Source organism: Ailuropoda melanoleuca, chromosome X, assembly GCF_002007445.2.
Source record: "Ailuropoda melanoleuca isolate Jingjing chromosome X, ASM200744v2, whole genome shotgun sequence".
In the NCBI taxonomy this organism is placed as follows: Eukaryota; Metazoa; Chordata; class Mammalia; order Carnivora; family Ursidae; genus Ailuropoda; species Ailuropoda melanoleuca.
In genome coordinates, this window is record NC_048238.1 from 102,113,185 (window position 1) to 102,127,644 (window position 14,460).

Sequence of the window (14,460 nt, forward strand, 5' to 3'; positions counted from 1 at the left end):
ATAAAATGTACATCACTGAGATATTGTTTCAACTTATCAAACTGGAAAATACTTAAAAGTAACTGGGAAAAGGGGCACCTGGGTGGCTCAGTGGGTTAAGCATCTGCCTTCAGCTCAGGTCATGATCCTGGGGTCCTGGGATTGAGACATCCTGGGATCCTGGGATGGAGCCCTGCTTCAGGCTCCCTGCTCAGCAGAAAGTCTGCTTTTCTCTCACTCCCTGCCCCTCCCCCCTGCTCATGATTTCTTTCTCTCAAATAAATAAATAAAATCTTAAAAAAAAAAGTAACTGGGAAAAGTAACGGGGCAAATTCATAACCTCCTACAATGTAGGAATATGTAAATGAAATAGGGTAGAATTAAAATATGTTCAAAAGAATAGATGGCACTGAAGGAATAATCACTACAAAATATATGAGAAATATCAGACATAATCGATAATCTGAACGGAAATGCAGTGAAAAGTTTATAGCAGTCATTTCTGAATGGTTGTATTATAAATTTTTAGTTTCCAAATTTTCTCCAATGAATATTACTCTGATTATTAGTAAAAATTAAAAAAGGAAATATGTTCATATATACTTATACATTCATGAACATGTAAAAATCAACTTCTAGAGTTGCTTGTTTCTGTTATATTAAATGTATAATCTACCCCATATGACAGCCACATTCTATTTTAAAAAAATATCTCATTATGGTAAGGAACACTTCACATGAGATTAGCCTTTTAACAAATTTTAAGTGTACAATACATTATTGTTGACATAGGGATAATTCCATACAGCAGATCTCTAGAGTTTATTCATCTTATTTAACTGAAACTTTATTCCTATTGATTAATAAATACCCATTTTTCCTTCCCCTACCCTCTGGTAACCATTATTCCAGTCTTTGATTTTATGAATTTGACTGTTTTAGATAACTTCATGTAAGTGGAATCACGCAGTACTTGTTTTTTTGTGTCTGGTTGTTTCTCATAACATAATTTCCTCAAAGTTTATCCATATTGTGGCATATTACAGAATTGCCTTCTCTTTTTGGGGATGAATAGTATTCCATTGCATGTATGTACTACATTTTCTTTATCCATTCATCTGTCAGTGGATATTTAGGTTGTTTCTAGAGCTTAACTGTATCATAAGCACAAACATAGTGCTATAATGAACATGGAAGTGATAATATCATTTTTAGATACTGATTTCAATTCTTCTGGATATATACTCAGAATTGGAATTGCTGGACGTATGGTAGTTCCATTTTTAATTTTTTGAAGACTCTTCATACTATATTTCATAGTGGCTTTACCACTTTGCTTTCCTACCAAAAGTGGCAATTGTTTCAATTTCTCCACATCCTTGCCGACATGTTATATTTTCTGCTTTGTTTTTTTTTATTTTTTGTTTTGTTTTGTTTGTTTCTTTTTTTTTTAAATAACATCTGTCCTTTTATGTCTTCTGCCCATTTTTTAACTGGGTTATTTGTTTTTGGGTGTTGAGTTTTATAAGTTCTTTATATATTTTGGATACTAACCTTTTATCAGATAGGTCATTTGCAAATATTATCTCCCATTCTGTAGGTTGCCTTTTAGTTTTGTTGATTGTTTCCTTCACTGTGCAGAAGCTTTTATTTTGATGAAGTCCTAATACTTTATTTTTACTTTTGTTTCCCTTGCCTCGGAAAACATACCTAGTAAGAAGTTGCTACAGCCAATGTCAAAAAGGTGACTGCCTGTGTTCTCCTCTAGGATTTTGATGGATTCATTATTATCTAGTGAATGATATCTCTGCCAAGCATGTATTGCATGATTACCCACTGAGTCATGACTAGTACCAAGTAAATATCTCATTTATGAATTTTAATGCAATTTTGGTTTGAATTGAATCAATATCATCTTATAATGTCTTTGGTAGAACACGCCTACAAGGCTTAAAGTGCACAGAAACAACCAGTTTACTTTTATGTGATGTTGCCAAGTATATGAATAGAAATATGAGTCAGCTGAGAGGAGCAGAGCTCTTAGCCAGAAGACTTGTACTTTGAGCTTTGGAATAACTCTTATGATGTATTTTGACCTTGGATTGAGACTTGTCCTCATCTGTAAAATGGAACTAACAGCATCTGCCTTGCTTTCTTTAGAGATTTGTCTACAGACTGGAAAAGCAATAATGCATTAACTAACACCTTGTGTGCCCAGCTTGACCATATACTTAGCTATTTGGTAATTAGCTCAATTAAAGTGAACCAAGGGGGCACAAGTTGCTGATTTTATTTCTAGTTAAAGTAATTATCTTCACACTGTGCCATAGCCTAATTTATTCCAGTCACTCTGTAAATATGTGTGATTATGAAAGAGATTAGCTGAGGGCAGTTGGTAGCTCAATATTGATGTATTTCAACTATAGGAAAACCATTCTTATGTGTACCCTATTTGTGCTTATGAGTCAAAGAGCAAGGTTTTGTATAAAGAACAGCATGTTGATGTTTACAAGGTTGAAAATATAGGTATAATTCATAAATACTTCAAATAGCGTTTCCTTCCTGAAAGCTTCCCTCCTCCTCTGGCTTACTCTTAATATTCAATTTAACACTACTTTGCTTATATGGCAAATTCCATGATGGTCAACTATATGTCAATTTGTCAGTTTTGCTCACCACTGAGTCTGTTGTGTCTATTACAGTGCTTGACACATGGCAGATGTTCAGTAATAATTATATTAAGTACAATATATATTATATTTATTATATATGGCAAATATATATAATATGTACATACATAAAACCGTTGACTTATAGACTCATTAATCCCACCATCCACCTCTGAGCTCCTACCACAGCATCAGATACTTTTTTAGGTCCACAGTAAATGGTGACTGTATATTCTTCATATATTTGGGATAAGACAGTAGGAATGTAGTAACCTATTATTTTATATTAAACTCAAACATTAATCCTCATATAACACTCAAATGCATACCGTATTTTGCCTAAATAAGATACTATCCTCAATAATTTGTAAATACTTTCACCAAAATTTATTTTTCATTCACTGAAAACTACCAGTCCGGAGATGCATAGGAAGGCAATGCTTAAAGTTTTGGAACAACCCAGTCTAACCTAGGGATGGGGGCTCATTTGAATTCCCTAATTAGCCCTGTTCCAGATCTTCAGGCTTATAGTTCTCCCTGAGGCTCCTGGTTATTTTGCCTAATAGATGTCCCAGTCTTGTTAATCAAACAAGTCCTCAATATTAAATATAAAACTCATAAAATTGAAGTTGCATTGAATTTATTTTAGCAGAGGTCTGAAGCTACTTTCTACTAATGACTAACTTCAGGAAATAATTTGCCTAGGCTTTAGCAATGTGCTAGGCCCACACCTGCTGAGTTATAATGTATTTACCTACCATATTTAGTGGTAAAAGGAAAAAAATCATGGATCCTCCCTTTTGGACTAAGAGAGCATTAATAAATTTTATAATTTAGTTAAGTTTGCATAAAAAGTACGTGTATATGGTATTTATTTGTACTTTCCAAATTCAAACATCAGTAAGTTATATTTTATCTCTCATTTAACCATTCTTGTAAAATAATAGGATTGTGAAAATTCCCAGTCCACAGACACGAAAAACAGCATACAAATGTAAAATGCCTAAAGGCCATACCTTTGTATGATTTCCAGGTTTTATGCTCATAACTTTATTCCAAAAGTTAGATGATTGGCATTTCATTTTTAATCCCTTTCAGACTTGACAATCTGGATTATAAATTGTAAGCCAATATCTCCAAACTTATTTTTGATTTTAAATGTTTTAAAATATTCCCCTTTTTGAGAGAGGGAGAGGGAGAGAGAAAGTGTGTGAAGAAAGAAAAAGAGAAATTGAGATCATTTTTTTTCTTTATTAAACAAACCTTGTAAAAGGAAAGTTATGCTTTACTAGCATGATTTTTTTCCTTTATGGTGTAGTTGCTTCATAATATTTTTTATTTAGTATTTGGCAAAGAAAACTAAACACATCCACTAGTGTAACATTCCTGGTGAGAACAATACTTGACCATTTTCTTCTTTACCGCCCACAAAAGTACCCCTGGGCATCAAAATAGTTCTGTTCTAAGTGGGAAAAATGAGTAGTATAATTGAAGTGCTTTGCCAGCACCATGCTGTCAAATTACCTGTGTGGCAGTCAACTGGATCTCAGATGAATTAACTTTTACTCCTTCCAGAAGCAGGACGATTGAGGGAATTTTCACTGCAGGCTTCACAACATGCAACAGAACTGTCACTCCAAAGTGGGTTTGAAGATCAGTCAAATGAAAGTTAAATTGCTTTACCTTCGACTTGCTCCATTAACTTTGGAAAATATTCCCATATTTGTGTTTGGGATCACAACTCCTCTTCAGCATGCAACCCTGAGGGGAAGTCATTCCCTGGTCTTCTTTTTTTACTCCATGACAGCCCCATGTCTGAACAGTTTTTTCATCCCATGTGCCCGTGTGGGAAAATCTTATGTCCAAATGGTAACTTTTTAAAAAAATATTTTATTTATTTATTTGAGAGAGAGCGCGTGTAATCAAGGGGTGAAGCAGAGGGAGAGGGACAAGCAGACTCCACAATGATTGCAGAGCCCCACAAGGGGCTCGATCGCACAATCCCAAGATCATGACCCCAGCCAAAATCAAGAGTCAGATGCTCAACTGACTGAGCCACCCAGGTACCCCCAAATGGTAACTTTTAACCGATGGAAAATTCTGGGATGTTTACCTCTGATAACTTGGATTCACTTACTCCTACATTCATTCACTAATTCCTTTCTTCAAAACACATTTAAGTATCAATTATAATCTAGATTCTAAGCAAAATATGGCAGATACGACAAAGAATACAAAACAAATCCTGTCAGTGAGCTCAGAATCTAGGGAAGGAAATGAAACATAATTAACACACAAAGTTTTAATTAAAGTATTGTTAATTTAATTTATTTTTTATATTTTTCTATTTTCTTTTCTTTTTCTTTTTTTTAAATTTAAATTCAAGTTAGTTAACATACAGTGTATTATTAGTTTCAGGGAAGAGGTTAGTGATTCATTAGTTGAATGTAACACCCGGTGCTCATTACATCAAGTGCCCTCCTTAATGTCCTTCACCCAGTTACCCCATCCCCTCACCCACTTCCCAACCAGCAACCCTCAGTTTGTTCCCTATAGTTAAGAGGCCCTTATGGTTTGCCTCCCTGTTTTTATTTTATTTTATTTTTCCTTTGCTTCCCCTATGTTCATCAGTTTTGTTTCTTAAATTCCACGTATGAGTGAAATCATATGGTAATTGTCTTTCTCTGATTGAGTTATTTCACTTAGAATAATACCCTCTAGTTCCATCCATGTCACTGCAAATGGTAAGATTTCATTCTTTTGATGGCTGAGTAATATTCCTTTAGATTAGATATAGATATAGATAATCTCACACCTCTTCTTTATATATATCATATCTCTTCTTTATCCATTCATCCATCCATGGACATCTGGGCTCTTTCCATGTTTTGGCTATTGTGGACATTGCTGCTATAAACATTGGGTGCATGTGCCCCTTTGAATCACTATTTCTGGGTCCTCTGGATAAATACCTAGTAGTACAATTGCTGGATCATAGGGTAGTACTATTTTTAACTTTTTGAGGAACCTCCATACTGTTTTCCAGAATAGCTGCACCAGTTTGCATTCCCACCAACAGTGTAAGAGGTTTCCCCTTTCTCTGCATCCTTACCAACATCTGTTGTTTCCTGACTTGTTAATTTTAGCCATTCTGACTGCTGTGAGGTGGTATATCATTGTGGTTTTGATTTGTATTTCCCCGATGCTGAGGGGTGTTGAGCATCTTTTCATGTGTCTGTTAGCCATTTGTATGGTCTTTGGAGAAATGTCTATTTATGTCTTCTGCCCATTTCTTTGACTGGATTTTTTGGTTTTTTTGGGTGTTGAGTTGGTAAATTCTTTATAGATTTTGGATACTAGCCCTTTATCTGATATGTCATTTGCAAATATCTTCTCCCATTCCATAGGTTGCCTTTTAGTTTTGTTGACTGGTTCCTTTGGTGTGCAGAAGCTTTCATCCTGATGAAGGCCCAATAGTTCATTTTTGTTTTCTTTCCCTTGCCTTTGGAGATGTGTCTAGCAAGAAGTTGCTATGGCTGAGGTCAAAGAGTTTGCTGCCTGTGTTCTCTTCTAGGATTTTGATGGATTCCTGTCTCACATTGAGGTCTTTCATACATTTTGAATTTATTTGTGTATATTGTGTAAGAAAGTGGTCTAGTTTCATTCTTTTGCATGTTGCTCTCCAGTTTCCCCAGCACCATTTGTTGAAGAGATTTTTTTCCATTGGTTCTTCTTTCCTGCTTTGTTGAAGATTAGTGGACTATAGAGTTGAGGGTCCATTTCTGGGGTCTCTATTCTGTTCCATTGATCAGTGTGTCTGTTTTTGTGCCAGTACCATACTGTCTTGATGATTACAGCTCTGTATTATAGCTTGAAGTCTGGAATTGTAATGCCACTAGCTTTGGTTTTCTTTTTCAACATTCCTCTGGCTATTCAGGACCTTTTCTGGTTCCATACAAATTTCAGAATTGTTTGTTCCAGCTCTGTGAAAAATGTTGGTGTTATTTTGATAGGGATTGCATTGAATGTGTTGATTGCTTTGGGTAGTACAGACATCTTAACAATATTTGTTCTTCCAATCCATGAGCATGGAATCCATTTCTTTGTGTCTTCCTCAGTTTCTTTCATAAGTGTTCTATAGTTTTCAGAGTATAGAACTTTTACTTCTTTTGTTAAATTTGTGTTAAGTATCTTGTGGGTTTTGGTGCAATTGTAAATGGGATGGATTCCTGATTTCTCTTTCTGCTTCTTCATTATTGGTGTATAAAAATGCAACAGACTTCTGTGTGTTGATTTTATATCCTACAACTTTGCTGAATTCCTGTATCAGTTCTAGGAATTTTTTGTTGGGTCTTTGGATATTTTTTTTAAGAAAGAGAGAGAGAAAACATGAGTGGGGAGGGGCAAATGGAGAAGGAGAGAATCTCAAGCAGACTCCATATTGAGTGTGGAGCCTGACATGGGACTTGATTTCATGACCCTGAGATCATGACCTGAGCCAAAACCAAGAGTTGGACACTTGACTGAGCCACCCAGGTGCCCCTACAGTATTTTTAAAAATGTCTAAAAACAACAAACAAATAGCCAGTGTTAGATCATTGACGTCTTCCACAAATGAATAAGCTAAGGCCCACAAAGGTTGAAGGTACCCCCTTGAAGTGCAGCCTCAGTGTTATGGAAGTTTATATGTGAAGGAGTGGTTAGTCCTACCTCGGGTGTTGAAGCAGAACCTCAAGCAGCTGGATCTTCTATGAGGAGAAGGGTTTACACAAATGGAAAGGCGGGGAAGGGATTCTCAGTGAAGAGAAGGATAACAAAGGCATAGAAGTAGGAAGACCAGATTTGTTTTAACTTAGATAAAGATTATGCTGTAAAACATGATGTGAGTCCTCCTTCCCTTAATGAGTATAGACAGTAAAGCATTACCTTAGTCTCTTTCATAGATAAGCAGGATACTTTAAAGAGTGACTGTCATCAGCATATGCTAAATAATATTACCACCCAGATATGTAGAGCTATTGAGGCCAAGCTCCCTGGTTACGTTAGATGTTTTTATTCTGTTCTGTGGTCACAGGCAGTACTGCTAACACTACCCAGGAACCTTTTCAAATTATCCTCCTGGTCACAGAGGACCCCATGAAAAGAAGGAATCATCAAACCTCCTACTAAATAAATCAAATCCCCCAAACATGTGGTCAGTGTGCACAGAGTGTAGTACCATACTCACATACAAAGGACATGACATTTAATCCTAGGCTGTGACACAGGCCAATGATTTGACTCTCTATAGGTCAGTTTATTTACATTTAGCCTTCTGCAGTGAAAAAAAAAGGCAGTGGCCGTTTAATTCATTGGGAGATTGCTGTGTAAATATATTGTCTATTGTCATTAGGATTTGGTTTGCAGATAAATGCACATGTACAAGCTTGCTTCTCCCCAGCTACTTATGACAGAATACAATAAATTTATGCAACTCTTTTCCCTATCTTCCTCAAGAGTCATTACTTCTTGTCTATTCCTCATAGAGTTATGGAATTTTTAATCAAGAAAATATTTTAGTACAGTGTTTTTTTCAAAGTACAGTCTGAGAACACCTGTCTCAGATATCCTCTTTTCATGATCCAGGTTGTGAAATCACAGTCCAGTCCAGTTGGATCAGTCTCTAGGGATAGGACCCAAGCACCTGCATGTTTAACAAGCTTCCTGGGTGATCTCATGTAAATTAAAATTTGCCAATTACTACCTTCAAAGATAGTCTAACTCCATCATTTCTCAAATCAGTAATCTGTAATTCAGAAAGGGGAAGTGACTTGTCAGAGTTAACAAAGGAAATACCCACAAAACTCAGCCTTTCCCAGGCCTCTGAGTCCAGCGTTCTTTCTACCCCCCTGCAATGTTTATACTCCCCTCCCCCCCTGCAATGTTTATACTCCCCTCCCCCCAGTCATATGCCTGTTGTGCAAAATTCTGAGGAGGAAGAATTTTTAGTGATCGGCTACTATCAGTACTCAAACTCTTTTTGACTTATAATGACGTATTTTAATGTTGTTTAGAATATACTTGTGGCAATACTTTCATGTTCCAGAGGACTGTTTAATTGAGAATGTACTCAACTCGGAATCTTTGTATAGAGAAAACAGTAAGTGAAGATAATTGGCAAGTTTATAATGTAGTCTCAATATAGGCTTTAGATTTGTGCCAAAACTGTACCAGCAGGATGGAATTGCAGGAAATGATGCTGAGAAACTGAACACTGCAGGATGACTAACCTATGCTGAAGACCGAAACTCCTGCCCAGTTTGTATATTCTCTTTCTTAGAGTCACTGTACATTGTGCCTTTGTTCTTTTCAGTTACTGTTGTATTGGTGAAAGTGAGAACATTCTGGGCCTTCCCCACAAGGAATGACTCCAGAAGTCAGTTTAATTACTTTGAAAATCAATTAAAAATTTTTTTCATTTGAAGTAGCCTGGCTGACGTGGTAGCTATCAGGTGAAATGGGGCATCTTTTTGTGACCCAGAATAACAGGCTTTCCGCACACTCTACCCAGACTTTATAAGAGGCAAGGCCCAGTTGTTGAAAACTCTTAAAATAATTTCACCTGTGACCAAACGTGGGCTTTGGATACTGAAAAATTGCAGCTTTTATTCGTGTCAACGTGTAGTGTAGTTTTATAGAAAAAAAAACCTCATAGGTAGATTGTTTAATTTTTAAGAAAGTGGCCCTACAGAATAACAATTCCCTGCCAGGTAGATTCAGTTTAGACTAAGACCTCTTTTTTCCCCCATAAAACGACAAAGGTTTTGAATCTGAGAACTGTCAGCCTGCTTTTGTTGGTACTGCCAGCTCCTATAGTCCCTTCTGTGTGATCTACATCTCATCTGTTGGGATAAAGTGCTTTCACAGAGCCAAAAGATTTCTCAGGGATTTTGGAAGTCTTGTTTGGTAGCTGTGCAAATTAAACTTTTGTATTTTGAATTCTCAGACTTCACCTCTGGCTATATTTTAGCTTCTTATTGGGATTGGAGAGGAGGAAGAAAAAACATTTCACCTCAGATAAAATATTCCCCATGTGTGCTAATCATCTCAGCTCATAGTTGAGAAGGGGCTTCAATAATCACTAAAAATATTGATTAATGGAGCTAGCTGTTTTGTAGAACTTCTAAGCAACACCTCCTGTGATAAGGATCCACTCCATCATCTTTGATGTGCTACCTGTGTATCTCTCAGGGCCTCTTTATTTTTGTGAGCTTTTTCTCAGTTTCCTACTTGGTATCATTAACATGATTTAAATGTGAGGCAATCACCTTGATCATTACTCTCTTTATGTTACTTTCTTTTTTGAAATAAGGTAACCATTTGCCTGTAGGCTCAGTCATAGGTATTGGCCCTTTTCCTATCTGTAAAAATAACTACGCCGAATTCAATGATCTGTAAGTTCTCTTTCTACTTCAATATCATGTGGTTAGACCTAGGGCACATTTTAATCTATCTTGTCTGTCATTTTTTTGGTATGTATTTGTAAAAGGAAGATAGCTAATATTTTGTGAGTTTAGAAAAGAGCGTGTCCCTGCATTCTCAAGTGAAGATATAGTTGATTTCAAGTTAAAGCATGTTACAATAAAAAAAGATTGTTGTAAAAGCCTTTTTGACAATAGGCACCACTGAATGTAATGCATTAGGAAGTATATTGTATTTTTGTTTTAATATCCCTGTATGAACAGTGTGTAAAAACCATATAAGTGTTTCCCATTTGCAACTTCACTTTGAATACCATTTTATTTTTAAGAGAGAATTTTAGAAATATAGGTAAAATCAAACTATACACTGTTACTATGGTTATCGTCTGTTTAATGGAAGCATTTGAAGAATATTTATCCTTGACATTTTCCAAATGAAGTTCAGTGAATTGTGCACAGGGGAATACAAATTGATGCATTCAACCTGACTTGAAAAAAACACTCTGGCTTTGTTAAACACTCTTTTAAAACTTTATATTCTCAGCGAGGCATTAAAATCCAGTTTTGTGATAAAAAATAAGTTCTGTATATTGACTTTAGGTCTAAATATGAAATTTATCATCAAAAGAAATTGAAGACATTAGGGATGTATATAATGTCTCCATTTTGGGGGAAAGCAATGGTAAATTAAGAAGCTAGATAATTAATGCTAGCATTAGGTTGGAGTTTTAATTTGCTATATAATATGAAGGTCATTTATCTCTTCCCCTACCATTTTCTTAATTAACAAATCATATTAGAAACATATGAGCAGTTTACCCCTTATTCAGTGCTCTAGATTGTTGTATAATAAATTGAGGACACATTCATTTTCTTCTTTTCTTTATTAAGATATCATCCTTTAGGTGCTTTTCAGTCTACCAGTGAACAATAAACACTGCTAGCTGCAGATGGTGTGAAACTGAATACCTTGCAGGTGCCACACACCTAAGACAGCAGAGAAGAGGAATTGGATGCATTCATTGGAATTATAGGGTGACAAGCAATAGGGATGTCAGTGAAGACAACCCTTACTTCCTTTTATCAGACTGAGTGTCGCTTCCTAATTCAACATGATTAAAGCTCTAATACCATGCATTCTGAGTTGCTGTCTTTGTAGTTTTATTGCTTATGCAAGTGGGTAAGATGTTGACAGTTGAATCTACTCCAGGGAGTCCAAATGTGTATTCTTTGAATATGTTATATTAATATAATAGCTTTCCTTTGAAACAGTTTTATTGAGGTATAATTGATGGCCCATATTAAACGTATACAATTTGATGAGTTTGGATATATGCAAATACTTATGATACCATCACCACAATCAGGATATTAGACATATCCATCACCTCCAAAATTCTTTGTGTTCTCCTCTTTTTTGTGTTTAGTAAGAACACTTAATGTGAGATCTATCCTCTTAACAAATCTTTAGACGTGTGATACATTCTGCTAACTAGACCCCATAAAGTATGATGTGGCCAACAGTCATGAAGAATGGGTGACTTACTGAAGGATGTACAAAAATTAAAAAAAAAAAAAGACAAGAGAATGGAGATGATGATGTAATACAACAAGTAACAGCCATAAGCAAAAGCCAACACCGAACAGAAGATAAGGTTAAAGCAAGTCTTCTAAAGACATTGCCTAGGGGTAACATCTTTCTTCTAAGCCACTGTTGTTTCTGTTGCGTATATAGCTGATTGGTTGGTGGGCGTTAACAAAATTTATTAATGAAAAAGTTCTGAAATAGTTTTGCAGCCTTGAAGAATTAATTAAATGATAGCATTTGTAAACTGTATGTAGGGATGTATATTCTTTTGGTATTTAAGCATGCTGTTACATTTGGTCCAATAAAACAGCAAAACGGTATTTTTATTTATTTTTTATAATAATATTTTTTATTATATTATGTTAGTCACCATACAGTACATCCTGGTTTTTGATGTAAAGTTCGATGATTCATTACTTGCGTATAACACCCAGTGCACCATGCAATACGTGCCCTCCTTTACCGGTCAACAGCCTATCCCATTCCCCCACCCTCTCCCCTCTGAAGCCCTCAGTTTGTTTCTCAGAGTCCATAGTCTCTCATGCTTCATTCCCCCTTCTGATTACCCCCCCTTTCTTTATCCCTTTCTTCTCCTACCTATCTTCCCACTTCTTATGTTCCATAGATGAGTGAAACCATATGATAATTGTCTTTCTCTACTTGACTTATTTCACTTAGCATTATCTCCTCCAGTGCCATCCATGTTGCAGCAAATTTGAAAAATCGTTCTTTTTGATAGCTGAGTAATATTCCATTGTATATATGGACCACATCTTCTTAATCCAGTCATCTATTGAAGGGCATCTCGGTTCCTTCCATGATTTAGCTATTGTGGACAATGCTTCTATGAACATTGGGGTGCATATGGCCCTTCTCTTCACTACGTCTGTATGTTTGGGGTAAATACCCAGTAGTGCAATGGCTGGATCATAGGGTAGCTCCATTTTTAACTTTTTAAGGGACCTCCACACTGTTTTCCAGAGTGGCTGTACCAACTTGCATTCCCACCAACAATGTAGGAGGGATCCCCTTTCTCCACATCCTCTCCAACAATTGTTGTTTCTTGCCTTGTCTATCTTTGCCATTCTAACTGGCGTAAGGTGGTATCTCAGTGTGGTTTTGATTTGAATTTCCCTGATGGCTAATGATTTTGAACATTTTTTCATGTGTCTGTTAGCCATTTGTATGTCTTCATTGGANGTGCACCATGCAATACGTGCCCTCCTTACTACCCATCACCAGTCTATCCCATTCTCCCACCCCCCCCTCTGAAGCCCTCAGTTTGTTTCCCAGAGTCCATAGCCTCTCATGCTTCATTCCCCCTTCTGATTACCCCCCCTTTCTTTATCCCTTTCTTCCCCTACCGATCTTCCTAGTTCTTATGTTCCATAGATGAGAGAAATCATATGATAATTGTCTTTCTCTGCTTGACTTATTTCACTTAGCATTATCTCCTCCAGTGCCGTCCATGTTGCAGCAAATGTTGAGAATTCGTTCTTTCTGATAGCTGAGTAATATTCCATTGTATATATGGACCACAGCTTCTTAATCCAGTCATCTGTTGAAGGGCATCTCGGCTCCTTCCATGATTTGGCTATTGTGGACAATGCAGCTATGAACATTGGGGTGCATATGGCCCTTCTCTTTACTACGTCTGTATCTTTGGGGTAAACACCCAGTAGTGCAATGGCTGGGTCATAGGGTAGTTCAATTTTTAACTTTTTAAGGGACCTCCACACTGTTTTCCAGAGTGGCTGTACCAACTTGCATTCCCACCAACAATGTAGGAGCAAATCATATGATAATTATCTTTCTCTGCTTGACTTATTTCACTTAGCATTAATTTTTGCCATTCTAACTGGCGTAAGGTGGTATCTCAGTGTGGTTTTGATTTGAATTTCCCTGATGGTTCCATTGTATATATGGACCACAGCTTCTTAATCCAGTCATCTGTTGAAGGGCATCTCGGCTCCTTCCATGATTTGGCTATTGTGGACAATGCAGCTATGAACATTGGGGTGCATATGGCCCTTCTCTTTACTACGTCTGTATCTTTGGGGTAAACACCCAGTAGTGCAATGGCTGGGTCATAGGGTAGTTCAATTTTTAACTTTTTAAGGGACCTCCACACTGTTTTCCAGAGTGGCTGTACCAACTTGCATTCCCACCAACAATGTAGGAGGGATCCCCTTTCTCCACATCCTCTCCAACAATTGTTGTTTCTTGCCTTGTNGGCTGTGATCACTAAGACAGCATGGTACTGGCACAGAAACAGACACATAGACCAATGGAACAGAATAGAGAACCCAGAAATGGACCCTCGGCTCTTTGGGCAACTAATCTTTGACAAAGTGGGAAAAAACATCCAGTGGAAAAAAGACAGTCTCTTCAATAAATGGTGCTGGGAAAATTGGACAGCTACATGCAAAAGAATGAAACTTGACCACTCTCTCACACCATACACAAAGATAAACTCCAAATGGATGAAAGACCTCGATGTGAGACAGGAATCCATCAAAATCCTAGAGGAGAGCATAGGCAGCAGCCTCTGCGACATCGGCCACAGCAGCCTTTTTCATGACACATCTCCAAAGGCAAAAGGAACAAAAGATAAAATGAACTTGTGGGACTTCATCCAGATAAAAAGCTTCTGCACAGTCAAGGAAACAGTCCAAAAAACTAAGAGGCAGCCCATGGAATGGGAGAATATATTTGCAAATGACACTACAGATAAAAGACCGGTATCCAAGATCTACAAAAAACT